The sequence below is a fragment of the Scyliorhinus torazame genome, chromosome 10 (assembly GCF_047496885.1).
Source record: "Scyliorhinus torazame isolate Kashiwa2021f chromosome 10, sScyTor2.1, whole genome shotgun sequence".
Lineage (NCBI taxonomy): Eukaryota > Metazoa > Chordata > Chondrichthyes > Carcharhiniformes > Scyliorhinidae > Scyliorhinus > Scyliorhinus torazame.
In genome coordinates this window covers 199,803,247-199,818,746 of record NC_092716.1, presented here as the reverse complement: position 1 = coordinate 199,818,746, position 15,500 = coordinate 199,803,247, and the positions used below count along the sequence as shown (strand labels likewise).

Genomic DNA, 15,500 nt, shown 5'->3' with positions numbered 1-15,500 from the left:
AGGGCTTCTTAAAACAATATGTAGATAGTCCAACTAGGGAAGGGGCTATACTGGACCTGGTATTGGGGAATGAGCCCGGCCAGGTGGTAGAAGTTTCAGTAGGGGAGCATTTCGGGAACAGTGACCACAATTCAGTACATTTTAAAGTGCTGGTGGACAAGGATAAGAGTGGTCCTAGGGTGAATGTGCTAAGTTGGGGGAAGGTTAATTATAACAATATTAGGCAGGAACTGAATAACCTAGATTGGGGGCGGATGTTTGAGGGTCAATCAACATCTGACATGTGGGAGGCTTTCAAATGTCAGTTGAAAGGAATTCAGGCCCAGCATGTTCCTGTGTGGAAGAAGGATAAATGCGGCCAATTTCCAGAACCTTGGATAACGAGAGATATTGTAGGCCTCGTCAAAAAGAAAAAGGAGGTATTTGTCAGGGCTAGAAGGCTGGGAACAGACAAAGCCTTTGTGGAATACAAGGAAAGTAGGAAGGAACTTAAGCAAGGAGTCAGGAGGGCTAAAAGGGGTCACGAAAAGTCATTGGCAAATAGGGTTATGGAAAGTCCCAAGGCTTTTTAAAAAATATATATTTTTATTCTCCTTTTTCACATTTTATCCCACATTTACACCCATCAACAATAAACAATAATCAGCAAGATATGTCAATCCCCATAATAACAACGATCCCATCCGCCCACCAACCCCCAAACATCAGCCCGCATGTTTACATAAACAAATGACAAAAAGGAATCAGGGATTACCCGTAGTCACCCTTAATCTACACAGCCCCCCTCCCCCCCCCCACCGCCCCCCCCCCCCCCCCCGAAAACTAATGTTCGATGTTATTCAGTTCTTGAAAGTGCATAATAAATAGTGCCCATGACTTGTAGAACCCCTCCGAGCTTCCCCTCAGTTCGAACTTAACCTTCTCAAGGGTCAAGTATTCCAACAGGTCCCCCCGCCACGCCAGGGCACTGGGTGGAGAGGCTGCTCTCCATCCCAGCAGGATCCGCCTTTGGGCGATCAACGAGGCGAAGGCTATGATATCTGTCTCCGCACCCGTTTCCAACCCTGGCTGGTCCGACACCCCGAATATGGCCTCCTGGGGACCCGGGTCCAGTTTCACACGCACCACCTTGGAAATTACCCTAAATACCTCCTTCTAGTACTCCCCTAGCTTTGGACAGGACCAAAACATATGAACGTGATTCGCAGCCCCCCCCCCCACCTGCAATGCTCACACAATCCTCTACTCTTTCAAAAAATCGGCTCATCCTCGCCCTCGTGAGGTGCACTCTATATACCACCTTCAGCTGTATCAGCCCCAACCTCGCACATGAGGTGGAGGCATTCACTCACCTCACACCAGACCCCCTCCTCTATAACCTCTCCCAGCTCTTCCTCCCACTTTGCTTTGATCCCTTCCAGTGGTGCCTTATCCTCTTCCAGAATAGCTCCGTACACCGCTGACACTGCCCCCTTCTCCAGTCCCCTTGTCGTCAACACCTCCTCCAGCAATGTGGAGGCCAGTTCCTCTGGGAAGCTCTGCATCTCCTTCCTGGCAAAATCCCGAACCTGCATGTACCTAAACACTTCTCCCTGCTCTAGCCCATACTTGGCTTCCAGCTCCCTCAATCCTGCAAACCGACCCCGAAGAAACAAATCTTTTAGCGTCTTAATCCCCTTCTCTTCCCATTTCCGAAAACTACCATCCCACCTCCCTGGCTCAAATCTGTGGTTCCCCCGAATCGGCATTTCCCTTGACCCTAAACCCAACCCGAAGTGTTGGCGAAACTGCCTCCAGATTTTCAATGAAGCTATTATTACCGGACTCCCTGAATATTTCCCCGGAGCTATCAGGAGCGGCGCTGTTGCAAGTGCCTTCAGCCCCGACCCCCTGCACAAACTCTCCTCCATTCTGACCCACTGTGAATCAACCCCTCTGACCCAGCTCCGCACTTTCTCCACGTTCGCCGCCCAGTAGTAGTACAACAGGTTAGGGAGACCCAAACCCCCTGCCTGCCTTCCCCTCTGTAGCAGCACCATTCCCACTCTGGCCACCTTCCCTCCCCATATGAATGAGGTAATCCTTCCCTCAATCTCCCTAAAAAAAGACTTTGGCAGGAAAATCGGTAGGCATTGAAAAATAAACAGGAATCGCGGCAACACATTCATTTTAACCGCCTGTACCCGACCCGCCAGTGACAGAGGAAGGCCATCCCACCTTGCCAGATCGGCTTTCACTCTCCCCACCAAACTAGTGATGTTGTACCTGCGAAGCCTCCCCCACTCCCGGGCAACCTGCACCCCCAGATACCTAAAATTAGTCCCTGCTCTACGGAATGGCAGCTGCCCACCCCTGCCCCCACCCCCGGCTGAGACACCACAAAGTACTCACTCTTGTCCAGGTTCAACTTGTACCCCGAGAAAGACCCAAATACCCGCAGTAGCTCCAATATTCCTCCTATCGACGCACTCGGCTCCGACACATACAGCAGCAAGTCGTCGGCATATAAGGACACCCTATGCTCTATCCCCCCACAACACTATTCCATTTCATGCTCCCGAACATCTCAATGCGATGGCCAACGGCTCAATCGCAAGTGCAAACAGCAGGGGGGGACATAGGACATCCCTGTCTCGTCCCACGGTGGAGAGAAAAGTATCTCAAACTGATATTATTTGTGCGGACACTCGCCTTCGGTTCCTTATATAATAGCTTTACCCAGTTCACAAACCTTGGTCCAATCCCAAACTGCTCCAGCACTGCCATCAGGTACCCCCATTCTACCCGATCAAATGCCTTCTCGGCGTCCAATGCCACAACTACCTCTGTTTCCTTTCTTTCCGCCGGTGCCATAACAACGTTCAAAACCCTCCTAATGTTCAAAAACAGCTGCCTCCCTTTCACGAACCCCGTCTGATCCTCCCCTATCACCTTCGGAAGGCACTCCTCCAGCCTACCCGCCAGTACCTTCGCCAACACTTTTACGTCCACATTCAGAAGTGATATGTGCCGATACGACCCACACGCCGTCGGATCCTTATCTTTTTTTAGTAACAGCGAAATCGATGCCTGCCCCAAGGTTTACGGCAACACCCCCTTCCCCATCGCCTCCTCAAACATCCCCACCATCAGGGGTGCCAATCTATCCTTAAATTTTTTATAATATTCCGCCGGAAACCCATCCGGCCCTGCCACCTTCCCCGACGGCATCCTCCCAATCGCATCCTTTATCTCCTGCTCCACTATTGCTCCTTCTAATCTAGCCCTGTCCCCCTCCCCTAGCCTCGGGTACTCCAACCCATCTAGAAATTCCTGCATCTCACGGTCTCCCCCGAGTGACTCTGACTTGTACAACCTCTCATAAAACTCCTCAAAAACCTTGTTAATCAGCACTGGGGCCACCACCAACTTCCCTGCCCTATCCTTCACCTGAAGAATTTCCCTTGCCGCTGCCTCCCTCCGGAGCTGACCTGCTAACATACACATTATCTCCAGGTACATAAACTGCACCCCTTGCTCGTCTCAGTTGGCGCACCGCCTTCCTGGTGGACAGTCGGTCGAAGCTCGCCTGTAGTTCCTTCCTCTTTTCCAGCTTCGCCGGGACCCCATCCTCTGCATACCTCCTATCTACCTCCAACATCTCATCTATTACCCTATGCCGCTCCAACCTCTCCTCTTTATCCACCCTGGCCTTAAACAAAATTACCTCACCTCTCACCACCGCCTTTAGAGCCTCCCAGACGACTGCCTTCGACACCTCACCCGTACAATTGAAACCTACATATTCCTTAATTACCTTTTCAATTTTCTCACAGAACACTTGGTTCCCCAAAAGCCCCACATCCAGTTTCCACCCCGGTCTCTGCACTGCCCCCTTCTCCAGCACCACATCCACCCAATGTGGAGCGTGATCTGACACTGCAATTGCAGAGTATTCTGACGCCTAGACTCCAGCCAGCAAAGCCACCACAAAAAAGTCGATCCGCGAGTATACCTTATGGACCGCTGAGAAAAACGAATACTCCCGTTCCCTTGGGTGCAGGAACCGCCAAGGGTCCACCCCTCCCATTTCCACCATTAGCCCAGCCAGCGCCTTCGCCCCCCCCTGATGGGACCAGTGAGCGCGGCCGTGATCTGTCCAACCTTGGCTCCTGCACCAAGTTCCAGTCCCCCCCCCACAATCAGCTCATGCGTGTCCAAGTCGGGAATAGCCCCAAATACCTTCCTCGCGAATCCCACATCGTCCCAATTGGGACCATATACACTTAACAGCGCCACTAATCTCCCCTCCAGTGCCCCTGTCACAATCACATATCTACCCCCCTGATCTGCCACCACCTTCTCCATCTGGAAGCGTACCCTTTTGCTGACCAGCACCGCTACCCCTCGAGCTCTTCCATCAAATCCGGAGTGAAACACTTGGCTAACCCAACACTTTTTAAGTCTCACCTGGTCCTTCACCCTCAAGTGAGTCTCCTGCAGCATTGCTACATCGGCTTTCAAACTTTTAAGATGTGCAAGCACTCTTGACCGGACCTCCTAGCCCTCTCACGTTCCACGTGATTATCCTTACTGGGGGTCTCTCACCCCCCCCCACCTTTCTTATCCACCATCACCATACCACCGGGCTCTGCCCCATAAGCCTGACCCGCCCCTGTCCATTGTTAACATCGAACCCCTTCCCCCCCTCCCAAGAACCCCCCCTACAAAAACATCCCCCAACATCCATCCCTCCACCCCCTCTTGCTCGCCTCGTCGGCCCATTGAAGCCTGCTATCCAGGCTCCAACGTCCGCAGTCCTCCTCTCACCTCACCCCGTTCACTAACTGACTTTAGTTAGCTAGCACAGGTGGCTCCCCCCACCAAGACCTCTCGCCCCCTTCCATCCAGTCCCAGAGAAAGAAACAACAAAACAAACCCAACAATCCAACCCCTACAATTCACTAACATAACATTTAACCGTCGCAACACAGAACGCCATTAACTTGAACTCTGTAACAATGCAAAGAGAGGTAAATTTCAATACAAATCAGTAAAAAGAAAGTTGTAACATTTATACATTTTCCAGCCGCTCAAACACAGTCCACAGTCTCTCTTCCGGTTCCGCTGTTCACGTCTGTCCCAAGCCATCTGCCCTCACGAACACCTCAGCCGCCTCCGCTGTCTCAAAATAAAAGTCTTTGGCGTTATATGTTACTCTCAACTTCACCGGGTACACCACACCAAATCGCACCCCCTTCTTGTACAAAGCCGCCTTCTCTCGCCCAAACGCCGCTCGTCTTTTTGCCAACTCCACCGTCAAGTCCTGGTAGATCCGAACCGCAGTACCATCCCACAGCAACTCACGCTCCTGCTTCGCCCAGCTTAATACGTCCTCCTTCATGCAAAACTTATGGAAGCAGATATTTACTGCCCTTGGTGGCTCGTTCACTTTGGGCTTCGGCCTTAATGACCGATGAGCTCGGTCTAGCTCGTACAGGGTGGGGCTCTCACCCTCCCCCATCAGCTCCGCCAACTTCTTCGCGAAGTATCGCGTTGGCCTTGGGCCCTCTGTCCCTTCGGGCAAGCCCACAATTCTCAAATTGTGCCGCCTTGAGCGGTTTTCCAAGTCTTCCAGCTTTGCTCGGAGTCTTCTGTTAACCTCCACCACCCTCCGCAGCTCGTCCCCCATCGAGGTGACCTGGTCGCTGTGTCGTGTCACGGCCTCCTCCACCTCCTGCACCTTCTCGCCCTGCTCTCTCACCTCGGCCGATGCCTTTGCCACCTCCACCCTCATCAGGCCGATTGCCTCCTCCACCCATGACCTCAACACGACCACCATCTCTTTCCTCAAGGCCTCCATGTGCCTCACCAAATGTTTTCCCAGCTCCACCGCCATCACCTCGGTCATCTTCTCCACCGTAAGTAGTGTGGCCCCGCCTTGCAGTTCGGCTTCCGCCATCCTGTCAACACTTTTGCTCATCTTCCCCTTCGGCGGCGAACCCGCGTTTCCTCCTTTCTTCGACGCTACTCTTCGCATCCTTTAGCGGCTTATTGTTTTTTATCTTCTTTCCTTTCTCCTCTCTCCCCCATCACCCTCCTGCCCTTCAGCAATCTGACATTCTTCTTTTTTGAAAAAAAAAACTTTCACCAAACTTCCTAAAATCTTCTTTCTTTCTCCTCTGCATTCACCTGGGACCAGGCTTCAACCTTCTTTCTTCCTAGGTGGGAGCCATCCGACGTGGAGCACCCTCCCTACATGGTGTCCTGGCCTCGGGCCTGCCACCTCGGCCTCCTCGTAGCTCCGCCTCCGCTACTCTGACCTGCCGCGCCGGGCCCGACGCCTCAGCCCCCCGCCGCCCGACACCCGCTCGGGGTTATTCGCCGGTTTTTAAACCGGCCCCGCTGGCTGCTCGTGGCGGCCCCAAAGGCCGACGATAGTCGGGGGGTGCGTGAGGACTCGGGGATTTCCCCGAAATCGCCGCGAATCGCGGCCACCGGCAGGAGCTCTTGTTGCTGCGGCCGCCCTGCTCGCCCACGCCACTGGTAGTCTCCCAAGGCTTTTTACACGTACATAAAAAGCAAGAGGGTAGCCAGGGAAAGGGTTGGCCCACTGAAGGACAGGCGAGGGAATCTATGTGTGGAGCCAAAGGAAATGGGCGAGCTACTAAATGAATACTTTGCACCAGTATTCACCAAAGAGAAGGAATTGGTAGATGTTGAGTCTGGAGAAGGGTGTGTAGATAGCCTGGGTCACATTGAGACCCAAAAAGACGAGGTGTCGGGCGTCTTGAAAAATATTAAGGTAGTTAAGTCCCCAGGGCCTGATAGGATTTACCCCAGAATACTGAAGGAGGCTAAAGAGGAAATTGCTGAGGCCTTGACAGAAATCTTTGGATCCTCACTGTCTTCAGGTGATGTTCCGGAGGACTGGAGAATAGCCAATGTTGTTCCTTTGTTTAAGAAGGGTAGCAAGGATAATCCAGGGAACGACAGGCCAGTGAGCCTTACGTCAGTGGTAGGGAAATTACTGGAGAGAATTCTTCGAGACAGGATCTACTCCCATTTGGAAGCAAATGGACGTATTAGCGAGAGGCAGCACGGTTTTGTGAAGGGGAGGTCGTGTCTCACTAACCTGATAGAGTTTTTCGAGGACGCCACAAAGATGATTGATGCAGGTAGGGCAGTGGATGGTGTCTATATGGACTTCAGAAAGGCCTTTGACAAGGTCCCTCATGGCAGACTGGTACAAAAGGTGAAGTCACATGGGATCAGGGGTGAGCTGGCAAGGTGGATACAGAACTAGCTAGGTCATCGAAGGCAGAGAGTAGCAATGGAAGGGTGCTTTTCTGATTGGAGGGCTGTGACTAGTGGTGTTCCGCAGGGATCAGAGCTGGGACCTTTGATGTTCGTAGTATATATAAATGATTTGGAGGAAAATGTAACTGGTCTGATTAGTAAGTTTGCAGAAGACACAAAGATTGGTGGATTTGCGGATAGCGATGAGGACTGTCAGAGGATACAGCAGGATTTAGATCATTTGGAGACTTGGGCGGAGAGATGGCAGATGGAGTTTAATCTGGACAAATGTGAGGTAATGCATTTTGGAAGGTCTAATGCAGGTAGGGAATATACAGTGAATGGTAGAACCCTCAAGAGTATTGTCAGTCAGAGTGATCTAGGTGTACAGGTCCACAGGTCACTGAAAGGGGCAACACAGGTGGAGAAGGTAGTCAAGAAGGCCAACGGTATGCTTGCCTTCATTGGCCGGGGCATTGAGTATAAAAATTGGCAGTCATGTTGCAGCTGTATAGAACCTTAGTTAGGCCACACTTGGAGTATAATGTTCAATTCTGGTCGCCACACTACCAGAATGATGTGGAGGCTTTAGAGAGGGTGCAGAAGAGATTTACCAGGATGTTGCCTGGTATGGAGGGCATTAGCTATGAGGAGAGGTTGAATAAACTCGGTTTGTTCTCACTGGAACGACGGAGGTTGAGGGGCGACCTGATAGAGGTCTACAAAATTATGAGGGCCATAGACAGAGTGGATAGTCAGAGGCTTTTTCCCAGGGTCAAGGGGTCAATTACTAGGGGGCATAGGTTTAAGGTGCGAGGGGCAAGGTTTAGAGGAGATGTACGAGGCAAGTTTTTTTACACAGAGGGTAGTGGGTGCCTGGAACTCGCTGCCGGAGGAGGTGGTGGAAGCAAGGGGGATAGTGATGTTTAAGGGGCATCTTGACAAATACATGAATAGGATGGAAATAGAGGGATACGGACCCCGGAAGTGCAGAAGATTTTAGTTTAGATGGGCAGCAGGCTTGGAGGGCCGAAGGGCCTGTTCCTGTGCTGTACTTTCTTTGTTCTTTGTTTTGTCTCACAGTCAAGCAAAACCTGATTTTGTTTTACAGCAGTTGAGAACTGAGAGATGTCTCAAAGATATGCATGCAGATGTCACAAATATCACTTTCAAAATGCAGTTTCTGCTCTCTTATGTGCGTGAACGTGAAGCCAATTTGTGCACTGCAAGATCCTGCAAGCAACACTAAGATGGATGACCAGATAATTAACTCATTATATGATGTAAGTTTCTCGAAGGAATTCATGTGCCTATTACAGTTTTCAATGTCACATCATGGGGTCAGGTAATAAATATTTTTTTCTATGCAAGTGAACATTTGAAAATGCATATGATAGCCATTTCAGTGGCATGTTTTGTAAAATTAGCTCGTCAGTAGTTCCTGTTAATCTACTTAACATGAACAGAGAGTATCGCAATTTGGAATGTCTGCAACAAGTACATGTAATGAAATCGGCACCCACCTTTCCAACAATGCTGTCAAATATTTATGTTTGGGTCAAGAGGTATGAAGAGAAGGAAGTTGATGGCATTGCTTTGAAAGAACAATTCAAAAATATCACATGGAGAAATGTTTTGATTTACTGGAAATTATTTTGACAAAGAACTGGAGGACTTGATACATGTGAATGTGCCCTTGTCTGAAATTGTAGCATTTGCGCATAAATAATGCCGTCCACCATTAGCCTCGTCATTATTTTGACATCAAAATCTGGGCTGTTGTGATTATTTTTATTTGTATTTCATAAGCAGTGAAATGTTTTGAAATATCCTGAAGACATGAAAAGTGTGCCTATAAATGCAAATATTGTTTGCAGTTAAACTGTGAAACTTAAGGTAATTTAGAAATCAGACAATATGTTTCTCCACAGCCTCTGCTGGAAAATGTAAAATTTAGATGTTACAGCACTAACACTGACAGGAGGGTACACTATGAAAATTCTTCATTGCCAACTTGTGGACGTAGGAATTTGTAACAGAAATAGTTGATACAGAAGTGTGGCAAAAATATAGGAACTTAAAGTATGTACAGTTTTATAGGCCATAAGTATGATCATGGTGTTGCTCATAGAGGATATAATCTGCCTTTTGCCTTGTCCATATTGCTGTTGTTGTCTTTGTCTCACCTTTTTACTTTCAGTTCTGTTTTGCTGCATTTTATTCTGTTTTCTCTCTATTCTTTGTCTCATTTTGTTAGGAGGACGAATTTTGGTGATGCTGCAGGCCAGCAATTCGGAGTGTCAATTGGGTTGTGAGTTGTAATCATCTAATCTAATCTTTTATTATTGTCACAATAGGCTTACATTATCTCTGCAATGAAGTTACTGTGAAAATCCTCTGAATTTAGGTGAGAATGAGGGAGCAGAGAAGTGCTATCACATTTAAAATAAGGAGATTATTATTGCATCCTTTAAACTAGTGGACAGTGAAATGCCAGATGAATGTGCTGAGTATTCATCCACTAATATTACTAACAAAAACTTCTAGCCTATAAGATCATTATGTATATCTTCTCCAGCAAGATATGCATGCTTTCATGATCTCAGACAGCAATGATGGTAATATCAGTTTTTGTTTCTGAATCATTTGTTTGAAAATCATTTCAGTTTGTGAATCATGAAAGTGATCTAAGAGGACAATTCTAATATTAATGTACTGCTGAATTAACTATTAAACATTCATGTAATCATGAGAGTCACGTAGAGGCGGCACGGTGGCACAGTTGTTAGCACTGCTGCCTCACAGCGTCAAGGATCCAGGTTCTATTCCAACCTTGGGTGGCTGTGTGGAGTTTGCATATCCTTCCCGTGTTTGCGTGGGTTTCCTCTGGGTGTTCCGGTTTTATCCCACAGTCCAAAGATGTGCATGTTAGGTGAATTAGCCATGTAAAATGTCCCAAGATTAGATGGGATTACAGGGATAGGGCAGTGGATTGGGCCTAAGTAGGCTGCTCTTTCAGAGGGCTGGTGGAGACTCAATAGGCTGAATGGCCTCCTTCTGCACTGTAGGGATTCTATGATTCACCATGTTAACCATCATTCACTCAACACTGGATTCTGTATTGGTATTGATGAAAGAATGATATTCCTATGTTTTTATGTGCTGTAAAATGAGTCTTAAATCCTTTTATAAAATTGTTCTGGATTTCAATATTAGTTGCCTCGATGTGTAATTCGGTTGACAATTCGTTTTTTTTTCTATGCATCATACTATCATAGTTTTCAGTTATTATTCTCCATCATCATGTTTTCTACCTGAATGCCACATGTGCCTTCATTTATCTTTAACATTAAACCTTAAGATTGGTCCCTGATCCAACCAGCGTAAGAAAAGAATCACTGAGACAATGAGTTAAATTTTCATCTTCACCATAAATTCAGTGTTATGTATTGGATGCTTTATCTGGCTTTCTGTACTTTCAAGTGAATGCATTGTGGGAGTGCAGGATCTATGTTTTCTTATCAGTTCAACTGCTACAGCAATAAAGGACATTTGCAATGGCAATCACCTCCTGTGTCTACTTGTGTACTGATTGGTCTTGAAAGGTATCAGGACCAAAAACATAAACTGGTGACAAGGACGACAAACATTTGCATTATTCCACTCAAAAAATGAAACTAAAGTAAGGAAACTTTAATTTTCATCTGAACCGCATGTTGGATTACTACTGCATGGCAGACAAGGGCTGGCAGTTAAATACAGGGGCCTGTAGAGTTTGGAACAAAAAGAAACCTGTGGACTTTAAAAATAAAAAGAAACTAGAGTAGTTTAAAAAAAAGAATTGCAGCTGTTGAGAAGATTTAAAAATCAGCAATCAGAAGCACTGTTACTTTAATTTTAAATCACCCCAAGACATTCAAATAAGATTAATAACAAAAAAGACATTACCAGTAAAACAGAAATGACTCCTGATCGGACCACGAGACAACGAGGACTCCTGAAGCATGGAAACATAGAAGCGGAAGTTCCTGCCCAGTAAAAAGGAAAAAAACCCTCTCCAGTCGTCCAGAAAAAAAGAACAGAGATTGTTGCTATGCTTAACCAGAAACCAAAGAACTTTTAAAAACATTGTAAAGCAGAAAGCAGCCACATTAACGATGAGACCACTTAAACCCAGGAAACCCGGGAACTTGCACACAGAAAGCCGACAGATGCAATGACAGATTGAAGTTAAAAAATACTTAGTTACAGATCTTAAAATAGCAACACATTTGGAACAGCAACACAGCAACTGACAAGGAAAAATAAAAGGCTGAACATTGCCACACTTATCTGACCTATCGGACATTTTCATGAGACTGAACAGTGGGGCACCTACACTGAACATTTCCAGTTTTTTGTCCTTGCAAATGGAATTGAAAATGATAGAAAGGTGGCAACTTAAGTGTGATGGGACCTAAAACGTTTGGCTTATTAAGAAGCTTGGCACAGCACAAATCTGGCACAAAATCATAGGATATTGTAAAAGTCCTGGAGATGCATTTTTCCCCTAAGCCTCTTGTTATAGCAGAAAGATTTAGGTTTCACAAAAGAAACCAAGAAGAAGGAAAAACAATTGCATAGTATGCTGCAGTACTTACAAACTTCACTGAACATTGTGAATTCAATGAAGTACTGAACAATGTCCTCTGACAGGTTGGTCTGTGACCTTTGTAGTGAAGCAATCCAGAAATGCCTCCTGACAGAGAATAGAACATTACAGCGCAGTACAGGCCCTTCGGCCCTCGATGTTGCGCCGACCTGTGAAACCACTCTAAAGCCCATCTACACTATTCCCTTATCATCCATCTGTTTATCCAATGACCATTTAAATGCCCTTAATGTTGGCAGGGCATTCCACGCCCTTACTACTCTGAGTAAAGAACCTATCTCTGACATCTGTCCTATATCTATCTCCCCTCAATTTAAAGCTATGTCTCCTCGTGCTAGACATCACCATCCGAGGAAAAAGGCTCTCACTGTCCACCCTATCTAATCCTCTGATCATCTTGTATGCCTCAATTAAGTCACCTCTTAACCTTCTTCTCTCTAACGAAAACAGCCTCAATTACCTCAGCCTTCCCTCATAAGATCTTCTCTCCATACCAGGCAACATCCTGGTAAATCTCCTCTGCACTCTTTCCAATGCTTCCACATCCTTCCTATAATGCAGCGACCAGAATTGCACGCAATACTCCAAATGCAGCCACACCAGAGTTTTGTACAGCTGCAACATGACCTCATGGCTCCGAAACTCAATCCCTCTACCAATAAAAGCTAACGCACCGTACGCCTTCTTAACAACCCTCTCAACCTGGGTGGCAACTTTTAGGGATCTTTGTACATGGACACCGAGATCTCTCTGCTCATCCACACTACCAAGAATCTTACCATTAGCCCAGTACTCTGTCTTCCTGTTATTCCTTCCAAAATGAATCACCTCACATTTTTTTGCATTAAACTCCATTTGCCACCTCTCAGCCCAGCTCTGCAGCTTATCTATGTCCCTCTGTAATTTGTAACATCCTTCCGCACTGTCCACAACTCTACCGACTTTAGTGCCATCTGCAAATTTACCCACCATCCTTCTATGCCCTCCAGGTCATTTATAAAAATGACAAACAGCAGTGGCCCCAAAACAGATCCTTGTGGTACACCACTAGTAACTGGACTCCAGGCTGAACATTTCCCTTTGTCTTCTTCCAGCTAGTCAATTTCTGATCCAAGCTACTAAATCACCCTGAATCCCATGCCTCCGTATTTTCTGCAATAGCCTATCATGGGGAACCTTAGCAAACGCTTTACTGAAATCCATATACACCACATCAACTGCTTTACCCTTGTCCACCTGTTTGGTCACCTTCTCAAAGAACTCAATAAGGTTTGTGAGGCACGACCTACCCTTCACAAAACCGTGTTGACTATCTCTAATCAAATTATTCCTTTCCAGATGATTATATATCCTATCTCTTATAAACCTTTCCAAGACTTTGCCCACCACAGAAGTAAGGCTCACTGGTCTATAGTTACCGGGGTTGTCTCTACTCTCCTTCTTGAACAAGGGGACAACATTTTCTTTTTTTTTTAAATAATATTTTATTGAAAATTTTTGGTCAACCAACACAGTACATTGTGCATCCTTTACACAACATTGTAACAATACAGATAATAATGACCTTTTTTAAATTTAAACAAAAACAACAACAAATAAATAAATATTAAATAACAAAAAATAAAAACTAGCCCTAATTGGCAACTGCCTTATCTCAGGCCACAACCCCCCCCCCATCCCTCCCCCCCCCCCCCCCCCCCCCAAGTCCTGGGCCGCTGCTGCTGCCTTCTTTGTTCTCCCCTATCTATCTTTCCGCAAGATATTCGACGAACGGTTGCCACCGCCTAGTAAACCCTTGAGCCGACCCCCTTAGGACGAACTTAATCCGCTCTAACTTTATGAACCCCACCATATCATTTATCCAGGTCTCCACCCCCGGGGGCTTGGCTTCTTTCCACATTAGCAATATTCTGCGCCGGGCTACTAGGGACGCAAAGGCCAAAACATCGGCCTCTTTCGCCTCCTGCACTCCCGGCTCTTGTGCAACCCCAAATATAGCCAACCCCCAGCTTGGTTCGACCCGGACTCCTACTACTTTCGAAAGCACCTTTGTCACCCCCATCCAAAACCCCTGTAGTGCCGGGCATGACCAAAACATATGGGTATGATTCGCTGGGCTTCTCGAGCACCTCGCACACCTATCCTCCACCCCAAAAAATTTACTGAGCCGTGTTCCAGTCATATGTGCCCTGTGTAATACCTTAAACTGAATCAGGCTTAGCCTGGCGCACGAGGACGACGAGTTTACCCTGTTTAGGGCATCTGCCCACATCCCCTCCTCAATCTCCTCCCCTAGCTCTTCTTCCCATTTCCCTTTTAGTTCGTCCATCATAGTCTCCCCTTCGTCTCTCATTTCCCTATATATATCCGACACCTTACCGTCCCCCACCCATTTCTTTGAGATGACTCTGTCCTGCACCTCTTGTGTCGGGAGCTGCGGGAATTCCCTCACCTGCTGCCTCACAAAAGCCCTCAATTGCATGTACCTGAATGCATTCCCTTGGGGCAACCCATATTTCTCGGTCAGCGCTCCCAGACTCGCAAACTTCCCATCCACAAATAGATCTTTCAATTGCGTTATACCTGCTCTTTGCCACATTCCATATCCCCCATCCATTCCCCCCGGGGCAAACCTATGGTTGTTTCTTATCGGGGACCCCCCCAGTGCTCCGGTCTTTCCCCTATGTCGTCTCCACTGTCCCCAAATCTTCAGTGTAGCTACCACCACCGGACTCGTGGTATAGTTCCTTGGTGAGAACGGCAATGGGGCTGTCACCATAGCCTGCAGGCTGGTCCCCCTACAGGACGCCCTCTCTAATCTCTTCCACGCCGCTCCTTCCTCCTCTCCCATCCACTTACTCACCATTGAAATATTAGCGGCCCAATAATACTCACTTAGGCTTGGTAGTGCCAGCCCCCCCCTATCCCTACTACGCTGTAAGAATCCCTTCCTCACTCTCGGAGTCTTCCCGGCCCAAACAAAACCCATAATACTCTTTTCTATCCTTTTGAAAAAAGCCTTCGTGATCACCACCGGGAGACACTGAAACACAAAAAGGAATCTCGGGAGGACCACCATCTTAACTGCCTGCACCCTCCCTGCCATTGACAATGCTACCATGTCCCATCTCTTGAAATCTTCCTCCATCTGTTCCACCAACCGCGTCAAATTTAGCCTGTGCAATGTGCCCCAATTCTTAGCTATCTGGATCCCCAGGTAACGAAAGTCTCTTGTTACCTTCCTCAACGGTAGGTCTTCTATTTCTCTACTCTGCTCCCCTGGATGCACCACAAACAGCTCACTCTTTCCCATATTCAATTTATACCCTGAAAAATCCCCAAACTCCCCAAGTATCCGCATTATTTCTGGCATCCCCTCCGCTGGATCCGCCACATATAGTAGCAGATCATCCGCATATAAAGATACCCGGTGTTCTTCTCCTCCCCTAAGTATTCCCCTCCATCCCTTGGAACCTCTCAGCGCTATCGCCAGGGGCTCAATCGCCAGTGCAAACAGTAATGGGGACAGAGGACATCCCTGCCTTGTCCCTCTATGGAGCCGAAAATATGC

General features: G+C 47.4%; 1 protein-coding gene across 1 annotated transcript in view; it reads right to left on the bottom strand.

Moving 5' to 3' along the window:
* dnajc24 (DnaJ (Hsp40) homolog, subfamily C, member 24) overlaps nucleotides 1-11,245 on the bottom strand; it is a 159,095-nt gene extending 147,850 nt beyond the window's left edge. Inside the window, exon 1 of the mRNA XM_072466245.1 lies at nucleotides 11,227-11,245. The gene's annotated coding sequence lies outside the window, so the exon portion shown is untranslated. The remainder of the gene's footprint in view (nucleotides 1-11,226) is intronic.
* Between the last annotated feature and the right edge of the window lie 4,255 nt (nucleotides 11,246-15,500).